At 43.2% G+C, this 12,114-nt stretch overlaps 1 protein-coding gene across 1 annotated transcript in view; it reads right to left on the bottom strand.

Moving 5' to 3' along the window:
- The window catches only part of CCDC9B (coiled-coil domain containing 9B), a 107,559-nt gene that overhangs the window by 95,252 nt on the left and 193 nt on the right, over nt 1-12,114 (bottom strand). The window lies entirely within an intron of this gene.

The following is a 12,114-nucleotide window of genomic DNA, read 5'->3' as shown; positions in this document are numbered from 1 at the left end:
AATTGTAGTTATCTGCTTCTCTATTGCTTGTGTTGGAAATTTGCACACAATCTTTTCCTCTTGCCTAGAGCTGAGCCAGCCAAAACTGGAGAATTTGTACCCTTGTCTCTTGCCTGGAGATGACCCATGAAAACTGGAGAGAGAGCCAGGGCCAAGGCCTGAGATTTAGCAACCCTAGCTGTTAATGAATAATAGGACATTGAATTCAGGAAAAGATGTCACCACTAAATGGGGCCTAAATTCAGAACCTAAAGGTAAACTCAAGACATAAAGGCAAGTGTAGCTACATGTTTTGGCAAGGAGAGAAGAGGAGCAAGATACAGGATCACTAAGTGAGCAAGGATGCTGTCAAGAATTTGGTATTTTCTGGTATTTTCCAGATTCTGCCAAACCCTGTCAAGAGAAATGGAGAAAAATAGACAGCGTAGTAGAGACAACAATGAAGGCAATAAGAAGGCAGCGATAGATCTGTGGACTGGATCCAGGAGAATGCATGAACTCTTGGCACAAAAGGAGAGGACCAGCAAGATGAGTTGGAAACACAACAGTTGTGAACCTGTGAGAGGAAGGTACATAGAATTGTTAAGTCTACACTCTGAGACTGCTTCTGTACCTTTAAGCACTTTTCATAAGGCCTCCCACAGCTGTGTCCTGGCAACAAGAAATTTTGCAATGTGATGAATTTTCATGTCACTTTTGCAAAACAAGTTTATATTAGATTTGGATCCTACCTGACCAGAATTTTCAGGGTTTCTACTAATTTGCATGTACTCTTGATATACGTGAGCTCCATGTGTAAACAGGAGTGCTAGGGGTTTGGGATGGATATATAAATATTAGAATCAGAGTAACATGCATTCTGAAATGCACACTTGCATGTTACAAAAACAGCACAGAGCAACCAAACCACATTCTATAAGGGCATGAGACATTGTGGATCTGTGCAGGGGTAGTTCCTGGATTCACACCACTGCATGACCCATTAGGATCATGCGAAGGTGGTTGATATCAAAGCAACGAAAGAAAGGATGAAAGAGAAAAAGAGAAAAGGGAAATGGAAACAACCAAGATTCTTATAATACAATTATGGGCTTTGTTCTTGTTATGCCCACAAATAACTTCTGACTTCTAGCAACCCTCAGGCAAACCTGTCATGGTGTTTTCTTAACAAAATTAGTTCAAAGAGGTTTAACATTGCTTTGATCATTCCTTCACTTTTTACTCACTCCCAAAGGTGTAGCTTGTGACAGATATTCTGTGGACAATAAAAATGTATAAAAAATTCAATGTCAAATCTCCTCACTCATATATTGCTGTGAAGCATTCCTTGGAACCTCAAATAAAGAGTTAAAATTGATGTAAAGATGTTGAGATATGGGTATAGGCAAGTGTTTATTGATTAGCCCTTAGGCCATTTCAAAATAACACAAAATAACACTAAAACAAGTAAGGTGGATATATCTCTCACAACAAAGGAAGGGTGATAAAAGTTTGGTAGGAGTGGGGAAGGGAGGAAAATATACACCAATACAATTGTGTATAAAAATTGTGTATTAGCAAAAATAAAAAATAAAAAAATACTAATACCATAACTAATCCTTAATACATATTATAACAGCAATTTAAATGAATTTGAGTGTAAAAGAAGGTTGTAAGATTCTGCATAAAAGGAATAATGTCTCAAGATGATTAAAAGATGGTCTTTATTTTATTTTATTTTTTTAAAAGTCCAACACATTTCCACCTTCTTTGAGGGCTATATAACCCCCCCCCCCAAAAAAAAAACCCCACATAAACATATGGCATTCCTATATACAATAACATTAATATTATATTTTCACATTGCTCATAGCCCATAAATACTTATGGCAAATCAAAACTGCAGAAATTTCACTAGCAAGAAATCCAAAATCATAGAGTTGGAGGAGACCACAAGGGCCATCCATTCCAACCCCCTGCCATGTAGGAACTCACAATCAAAGCATCCCCAACAGATGGCCATCCAGCCTCTGTTTAAAGACCTCCAAAGGAGACCCCATCACACTCTGACGGAGTGTGTTCCACTGTCAAACAGCCCTTATTGTCAGGAAATTCCTCCTAATGTTGAGGTGGAATCTCTTTTCCTGTACCTTGCATCCATTGTTCCGGGTCGTGTTCTCTGGAGCAGCAGAAAACAAGCTTGCTCCCTTTATTAATTAATATAATATTAATGTTATTGTATATATGGATGTCATTTGTTTATGTGTTTTTGGGGGGTGTTACATATTGCTCCCTTCTCAATATGACATCCCTTCAAATATTTCAACAGGGCTATGCTATCACCTCTTAACCTTCTCTTCTCCAGGCTAAACATCCCCAGCTCCCTAATTGTTCCTCATAGGACATGGTTTCCAGATCCAAATCACTCAGTGAAATAATCAAAAGGATTTTTGGAAAACAAATGTCCCATTCACACTACGGAAATAAAGTGGTGTGGAACCGATTTTTTTCTGTGAAGTGCAGTTTGTGGGAGGTGATCGAAAAGCCCACTTAAACCAGTGCATTTGGCACTGGGCCCCTTCACAGTTCTTATTTTAAGAGCCACAATGACCTGCATCTTTGGCAGTGTGACCATGCTACCAAATTGACTGGGATCGCACTGCATCATTCTCAGAAATGGAGGCAGCTCCATTTTAAATCGATATCGTGGCAAATGTGAATGGCAACAAGGTTAAAATGGCAGAGAGATTCTAATGCGGTAAACATAGTGGGAACATCAAACCGATTGTGAATTGGTTCTGAATTGGCATGGAGATGCATATCTCTTCATTAAAAAAAGTAAGTGTGAATGACCCCAAAGACTATCTTTTTAGCATCCAAAGATGCTGTTTCATTTTTCTTAAAAGATTTCATTAGATGCTCTCCAGATTTTGCTTTTTTAAAAAAAGTGCACATAAAATGGGGAGAAAAATTAGCTTAATTTCAGGATTGCTATCATGTGTTATGTGCTGATTTTCTGCAGTAGGGTAGTGGCTATAGCACATTTCTAAAGATGTAATACACACATACTACAGATGGATCAAGAGAAAAGAAAGACAGCAAAAGCACCATACAACTCAGACTGAAATCATAATGAAGATGGGATTACTACTAAAACAATATGGAGACTAAGAGAGGCCAGCAATGTGATATGGCAGCTTAAAAAGCCAATGTGATCCTAGGCTGCATCTGTCAGGAGTGCTTTGGATGTATATTTGTGCATGGCAGGGGGTTGGACTGAATGGCAAGTCCAAGTTTGATTTTATGAGGTTCACTCAAATAAACAACAAATGTTGACAATGTTAGAAGTGATCAATGAATGTTAGCTATTGATGGGTTTTCCCTGACAATGGAAAGGGATGCGCTAACCATACTTTGCATAGACACCAGCTACAGGATAGAGGCAACGTCATGTGATAAAGATTGGAAAAGGTGCTATTTAAGTATTGCCAAAGGTGCTCTTTTATTACTACAATAGTGATTTAAAAGCTGCATGTAGTAATTTCTTGAACCCATTTTGAAACCCACTAACTGGACATTCACTCCACACAAAAAGACCCGACAAAACCCCACACCCATTCAGTCTTGGCAAAAATCCATTCACTCAGTTGTCTGCAGACAGAGAAAAACTCACAGAAAACAAAGCACTGCTCACAGTTACTCTGCTTGTATCTCCCAGAAATAAGCACTGTATTGACTGGCTATTCCTCTTTCAATATGGATTCCAATCTAAATAATTATGTACTTAGTTTTTTGTGGGTCATGTTCTAGAAGAGTTTCTTCCTGACGTTTTGCCAGCATCTTTCTCTGAAGATGTCAGCCACAGATGCTGGCGAAACGTCAGGAAGAAACTCTTCTAGAACATGGCCACATAGCCTGAAAACCTCACAAAAAACTATGGATGCCGGCCATGAAAGCCATTAACTCCACATTAATTATGTACAGTCCGCCCTTCCCTTATGTGAGGATCCATTCTGGATCCCCCACGTAAAGGAAAAAACATGGATGCTCAAGCCCCATTCAGTCCAAACCCCTGGAGCACACACCACGGGAATGAGCACCACTGTTTCCTTCCAGTGCGCACCTCCCTCACTTCCATTGTGGCTTCCAGCGTATGCACTGTACTGTTAATCTGATCCTCTTCCTCTTCCTTTTTTTCTCTTTCTCTTTTAAAAGAAGGAGGATCAACGATGTTCGAGTCTGATACTGAGAACTATCCATGTTTCACTATCACAAAGTGAATATAAACATTGGGGAGGAGGGGAGACAACATATTTTTTAAAAAGCCAAAGATAAAGCTGAGGATGAGGCTCATTGTGCTACCACCACACTGCCTAGCAGATGTCCATTGTGCTGTTCCCTTCCACACTTGCCTCAAGAGGGAGGAAGAAGTCTCATGGAAATGTCTGGGAGTGGCACCCACCCTTACATAGGCAAGTGATGGCCATAGGCATTGTTTAATGATGCCCTGTTCTCACTCTAATTCAGGGGTAGGCAACCTTTTTGAGCCGGGGGCCGGGTTGCTGTCCCTGAGACAACTGGGGGGCCGAAGCCGGGTGTGGAGCTTCCACCCCCGGGGGCCAGGCCACCTCCTTTTTGCCGGCCACTGACGGGGCCCCAGGCCCTGTCAGAGGCTGGGAAAGAGCCGGCGGGGACCGCCAGCACTGGAGGCCTCCCCCTCTTTGCCGGCCCCTGACGCCAGAGGCCCACTGCTGTCACAGGAGCCCTCCTGGAGGGCCCCAGCGAAGGCAACTGGCCTCCCAGGGGCCCGCTGCCGCCGTCGGAGCCCTCCTGGAGGGCCCCAGCGACAGCAACTGGCCTCCCAGGAGCCCGCTGCCGCCGCTGGAGCCCTCCTGGAGGACCCCAGCGAAGGCAACGGGCCTCTGGGAGGCCCGCTGCTGCCGTCGGAGCCCTCCTGGAGGGCCCCAGCGATAGCAACTGGCCTCCCAGAGGCCCGCTGCCACCATTGGAGCCCTGGGCGCCGCCATTTTGGGGGGAAAATCTTCCTGGAGGTCGAGCGGGATTTCGCCACCATTTTCCCCCCCAAATGGCGGCGCCCAGAGCGGGGAAAAGCCACAACCGTCGGCGGCAGTGGCGGCGGCGGCAGGAGGAGCCAGGGGCCAGCTCAAAGGCCTCCACGGGCCGCATCCGGCCAGCGGGCCAGAGGTTGCCGACCCCTGCTCTAATTGTTAGAGCTGATAGACCCACATGTGGCCAGCTGCCCTTCCCTTTCCCAGTTTACAGATAGAGCGGTGCATGTAAAAATTGCTTAATAGAAACACAGAAATGCAAGGGGCCACAAGAGTCATCTATTCCATCCCCATACCATGCAAGAATATACAACTACAGCACTCCTGAAAGAAGCCCATTCACCCTTTGTTTGATACCCCCAAAGGAGAGTCCATTGCTCCTGAGGCACTCTATTGCACTATTGAACAGTTAGCAATAGCAATAGCAAGTACATTTCTATGCTGCTTATCAGTGCACTTAAGCACTCCCTAAGTGGTTTACAAAGTGAATGCTAATTGCCCCCAACAATCTGGGTACTCATTTTAGCGACCTCGGAAGGATGCAAACTTGAGCCAAGCTTGAGCCCTTTCACTGGTATTGAACTTGCAACCTTATGGTTTGTGAGTGAGTGGCAGCAGTACAGGCATTTAACCACTGTGCCACCAGGGCTCCTTACAGTCAAGACATTCTTCCTAAGGTTTGAGTGAAATCTCTTTTTCTTGTAATTTTAGTCAATTGGTTAATGCCCTAGTCTTGTTCATCTGACATCAGATATTTACAAATGGCTACCATATTGCCTCTCAGTCACCTTTGCTCCAAGCTAAACATACCCAGCTCCCTAAGCTGTTCCTTCACCGGACTTTGTTTCCAGAACTTTTGCCATCAAGAGTCAAAGTGAATGCAACACACTGCTGCACCCTCTTCACAAATTCAGGGGAGGGTAGTGGGATAATAATAATAATAATAATAATAATAATAATAATAATATAGTTTATTTGTACCTCCTGCCTCTCCCATGGATCGAGGTGGGATTACAACCATAAAAGACACTTAGTACAATTTACAATCAATACAACAATAAAATAGTAACACTGAATTTACCAAGATAACACTTGGCTTGGCAAGGAGCTGGGATGGTGGGTGAATGCTGCTCCATGTAGCCAAAGTATTGACCCATCCCTCATGAACTACTGATTTACATGGGCTGGTTCAGGTAATTACACAGAGTTTTACTGAAGAAATGAAAATCTAAGAAGAAATGGGGTGGCATTAATAGTGAGAAGATATATAGCAAAAGAAGTCATGAGATAGAATGTAAAGTCTGACCAAGTCAAATGAATAAAATTTGAGGGAAAATTCATCAATTTAACCATAATCCAAGTTTATGCTCCAACTACAGGGGCAGAAGAAGGAAAAATCATTGGAATCAAGGAGAAAATTGACTACACACCAAAACAAGACTTCCTGTTAAGCATAGGTGATTAGAATTCAAAAATAAGAAACAAAGCAGAATCAAACATAGGAAAATTTGCCCTAGGATCAAAAAACAAAACAGGAGAGCGACCAACTAAATTTTGTGAGGCCAACAGTTTGTTTATCACTTGAAAGCCAATAGAGAAATCAAATAGGTTACATAACTGCAAGCAGACAATGAGTGGTTCCAATCTCTATGCAAAAACAAGATCAGGAGCAGATTTGTGTCACAGACCATAAACTACTAATATCAAATATCATAGTAAATCTAAAGTACACTAAACCAACCATTGTGCCAAAATACAACCTGAAGAACATCTCCAAGCATTTAAGCATCCAAGAATTTAAAGATAATGTGAAGTCAAAGGCTTTCACGGCTGGGCTGCTCTTCTCTGAAGATGCCTGCCACAGATGCTGGCCAAACATAGGGAATAAACTCTTCCAGAACACAGTCACATAGCCCAAAACCTCCACAAAAAACTATTTAAAGATAAAGTTAAAAATAGATTTGCACCAGAAGCCAGAAGACCTCTGGAGTCAAACCAGGGACATTGTCAGGCAGGAAAGCAAAAAGACACAGTCTGCAGCCAAAAAGAAAGAGACGCCTCAGTGGATGACAGATGAAACTCTTCAAGCAGTTAAAGATAGTTGGGAAGCAAAAATCAAAGATGACAGAAATAGAGTCAGAACCATGAATGCAAATGTTTAACAACTTGTGAACAGGTACAAGGAGAACTCCTATAATACTCAATATACGAAAATTGAAGATGACAACAAAAAAGGAAGAACAATAGGCACATTCCACAAGATCCGAGAAATCAAAGCGAAATTTAAACCAAGAGTGGGTATGCTATTCAACCAGCAGGGGACCACATTATATGACCAAGTAGAAATAAAAAAGCCAATGGAAACCAATAAACTAAAGAACTATATAAAATGATAAAAAGATGACAGAGGGGCTGTGCAGATGGCCGGCTCCATGCCGCCCGTTTGTGCCCTGGAAGGAGGCCGCGACAACCAGATGCCACAGCCTCCAGAAGGACAAAAAAGAACCTGCTTCCCAACAGATTCTTTTTGTGTCCCAAAGGTACGCCATTGGTGAGCTTGCATGCCATGATGATGCCCCTTGTGCGTAGCGCCGTTTGGGCGCTGCGCCCAAGTGATGTCATCATGGTGCACCCCGTGTTTAAGGGTGCATGCCAAGATGGCACCTGGGTGGCAGAATGAGGGCTCAGACCATGTGCATGCTCCACCCTAGTTCAGCCCTAGCACACAGTCAGGCCAGCACAAAGTGCCAGTATGTACTGCCTCAAAGTCATGAAAAAGAATCATTTGAAGATGAACCTCCAGTTTCAGAAAGTGAAGTGGAAGTTGCACTCAGAGCACTTGGGAGACATAAATCACCAGGAACAAATGGCACACCAATAGAGCTGCTTCAAGTTACAGAGACAGAAATTACTCTAGTTCTAACAAAAGTCTGCCAACAAATACAGAAAAGAAAACAATTGCCCACAGATTGGCCCAGAGATTGCAGTAACAACAGGACTATTGCATTAATTTCCCACTAAAACAACATGATGCTCAAAATTCTACTACAAAGACTTTTACCATATGAAGTGAGATGGGCTGCCTTTATGCCTCTTCTTCTCTTGGGTTCAGGAAAGGAAGAGACACTAGGACTGCAAACATAATAGAGAACACTACAGAATTTCAAAAGAAAATCAGCCTGTGCTTGATAGATTATAGCTTTTGGTGGTGTAGATAATGAAAAACTATGGATTGCTTTTAAAGAAATGAATGTGCCACAACATTAGATTATCCTAATCCATAACTTATATTTAAGACAAGAAGCTACCTTTAGGGCAGAACACAGTGAAATTGAATGGTTTGCAATTGGCAGGAATGTCAGGCAAGGCTGTACAATATTTTCTTTTTAACTTGTATACTTAACAAATCATATATAAAGCAGGATTAGACTTGGAGAAAGGAGTCAGGAAAATTGGAGGAAGGCACATCAACAATTTTAAGATATGCAAATAACACCATACTACTAGGAGAAAATAACAAAGACTTGGAAGGATTATTGAATGAAGTCAAAGAAGAAAGTGCAAAGGCAGGTTTACAGTTGAACAATAAGAAAACAAAAATAATGTGCACAGATGATTTACATAACTTTAAAGAAGGTGACAAAGACATTGAAATAGTTCAAAATTTTCTATATCTTGACTCAGTCATTAATCAGAATGGAGATTACAGTCAAGAAATCAGAAGACGACTAGGACTTGGAAGGACAGCTGTGAGAGAACTAGACAAGATTTTCAAGTGTAAAGATATACCATTGAATAGTAAAGTTAGGATTGTCCATGCCATCAGATTTTCCATTTCTATGTATGATTGTGGAAACTGGACAATGAAGAAAGCTTATAGGAAGAAAATCAACTCATTTTAATGTGGTACTGGAGAAGTGTTCTATGGATACTGTGGAATGTTAAAAAGAGAAATAAATGGATCCCAGAGCAAATCAAAGCTGAACTCTCCCTAGAAGCCAAGATACTCTTGTACTTTGAATATATCATGAGAAGACATGACTCACTAGAAGAGATGTTAATACTTGGTAAGGTAGAAGGCAGCAGGAAAAGAGGAAGACCACATTCCAGATGGATAGACTCAATTAAGGATGCCCTGGCCCTGGGTCAGCAAGATTTTATCAGGTCTGTTGATGATAGGGTAATTTGGAGGTTTCTCATTCATAGGGTCACTATAAGTTGAAGATAAGTTGTCAGCAGTTAAAAACAACAAGAAAAAATTGCAGTATTTTGCTTCAGGTCTCATGTTACTCTTAAAGTATTTCTCTTATTCTTCATCATGGCTTATTATTCATCATGGGTAGGGATGCCATAACCCAGCGGCTCCCGTGACAATCACGCTTTTGGGTCAACCTGGCCTGCCCCGGCCCAGTTCCCCCTAAATCCCGGGTTTGGGCCCGGTCTCCGGGCTGCCACTAATGCTGTTGGCACTGGCTGGCCACCCTCCTCCTCCTCCTCCTCCTCCTCCTCCTCGGCCGCGCCGCCCTCCTCCTCCTCCAATCCGCCTCCTCCTTCTTCTGTGTAGCTGCTGCGCCACCTGCGGCACTTGTCTGGGCAGCGGCCGGCAGCAGCGTGCGCTTGCCTCTCTTGCACACCCACACATGGGGCTTAAAAAGGAGCGTGCATCCCCGAAGCTGTCTGGCCAATGGCAGAAGAGCGGGGGCTGGCCTGTTTCCAGCCCCAGTCTGCCATTGGCCAGTGAGCTTTGGAGGAGAAGGAGGAGGAGGAGGAGGAGAACTGGGAGGAGGAGGACCGAGGAGGATAGGCCTCTGGGCCAGGGGGAGGGAAAAGCGCCATTTCCTGGTGCGAAATTCAACCAACGATGAGGAGGAGGAGGAGGAAGAAGTTAGAGGAAGAAGAGGAGGAGGAGGAGGAGGAAGAAGAAGAGGAGGATAAGGAAGAGGAGGAGAAAGTAAGAAAAAGAAGGGGAAGAGGATGAGGAAGAGGAGGGGGAAGAGGAGGAGGAGGAGGTGGGTGCCCATTTCCAAAGGTTTATTTCCCCCAAAGTGCCTTTTCTGTGTATTTTTGGTGCTTTTAATGCTAACAGGTCTTCCTTGTTTTAAAAATGATAGTGATGATGACGGAATGGAGGGGGGTGGTTTGGCCAGAAAGGGAAGTACATTTCTGCCATCTGTCTAAGAATAATGCCAAAATGTCCTCCATTTTGATCATGCCTAAGAAACATGCATTTATATTAACATTTTTAAAAAAAATCATCAAATTTTTTCATGTGTCCTCCATTTTTATAAAAATGTGTCCTACATTTGAAAATGTTGTCCTACATTTGTCCTGGTTTGGAGGTCCTGACTTATGGCAACCCTAATCATGGGTGCCTTAGTGCCCAGGGCCTTAGGGGGAAGAAGTAGAAATAATGCTCAACTTGAGCATACCCTCCAACATTCCACAGATGGAAAACAGGACCCAAGGCACCAAGCAACATCAGAGTGTGGAAAGATGGCAAAAGTTATTAACGAGGAAGAAGAGACATATTAGAAGAACCTGCAGCAGTTTGCTTTTGCCAGAGCATACTAGGAAGGGCAAATTCTGCCATTTCCTCTCCTCTCCCTCTGCTGAGTTATAAAATTGCAAACTCCTTTTGCACTTTGAACTCATTTGCAGCAATCATAACAAGCTAAGGACAAAGTGGAAGGAGAAAAGAGAAACTGGGACATTATAAAAACAGTGGAAAAAGTGGATGACAGAGGATTAATCGGGTCTGTCCCTCCTAAACTGGGACAGTTGGAGGGTATCCTGAAGCATGGCAACTACTGCCATCTTTTCAATCAGGGCAGGGTCTGGTTGGGGCGAATGCAAGTAGGTGGTCTCCATTTAATAGAGACCCAAGGCAGTGTCTCCCACCGGCTTAGTAGTAGCTGGCCACCAGGCTTGTGACCAGATATGTCTTACTTTACATATGAAGAACATAGCAGCAGCAACCACCCAACTAAATTGGCCCAGAGCTGCAAAACAGCACTTTGAGGCCTTATGCTGATTCCTTGGTGAACACTGACCAGCACACTGAAGCACAGTCAGCATTTTTCTCCCTGGCTGTTGCTGTTGTGTTGCAGCCAGCCAGCTGGTTGTTCAGTCAGTCTGTAATAAGATAATATTCCTGCTGCCAAGTTACTGAAAAGAAAGTTGCCTCTGCTGTCACTTGGACACTCCTTTTACCATCTCCAGCATAAAATTCCTCCTGGGATCCAGGAACCCATGTGCCACACACCGACTAGAGCAAAGAAGTTAGAAATGGCTTTGGCCCAGCGACCATGCCATGCCTGTGAATCAGAAAGCATGCCTGGTTGCTTGGAAAAACAGAGAGGCCAATAGCAGAGGAGGAGGGGAAAGCAACTGTGACAGGCATAGATATCACTCTCTTTTAAAATGCAACAGAAAAAATGAGGATGGGGGTTGAATAGAAGCTTTATGGAGACTGTTTTCATCATGTACCCATCCCCTAAAGTTCATCTACCCACTGCCAGCCCTGGGTGAATGGGATTTTCTCACTGATCGTGGCTTTGGCGAGGGCATATCCCTGTATGCTTTCAAAGACAGCTATTTATGATATGAAAGACTCTGTGAAAAGCAAGGCTCACGAGAGAAAGAAAAGCTGGGGGATGGGAAGTGATGAAAAGGAGACGGCCTAAAGCCAACATTTCTCTGTGCTGGTTGCTGCACAAACTCCTTCATAAACACTGTCTTTGCACACCGACAGTTGCAACAGTGCCAGTCCCCAAGTCATGGGATGGGACATGTCCATTATTACCCAGCATTTTGTTTTGACTTGTGCTTTGTTTTTCATTTTCTCCCCCATCCCTTCCCTTTTTGTGGATAATCTCACCTGTCCATCTCTTGAATGACAGACTTCATATAAACTGTGGTTGGGAAAACCATTTTTTTTTTTTTTTTTTGCCCTCCCACATCCCAGTGATACATGCCTGCTGAGCGAAAACAAAATACCCGAAACCACAATGCCATTTAAAACAAAAATAGCAAAGAAAGAAAGAAAGGAATAAGTCATAGCTTGGCT

The sequence above is a fragment of the Sceloporus occidentalis genome, unplaced genomic scaffold (genome assembly GCF_023333645.1).
Source record: "Sceloporus occidentalis isolate IW3139 unplaced genomic scaffold, rSceOcc1.0.p SCAF_4, whole genome shotgun sequence".
Taxonomy (NCBI): Eukaryota; Metazoa; Chordata; class Lepidosauria; order Squamata; family Phrynosomatidae; genus Sceloporus; species Sceloporus occidentalis.
The sequence above is the reverse complement of the archived record's forward strand: the minus strand, read 5'-3'. Positions and strand labels throughout refer to the sequence as shown.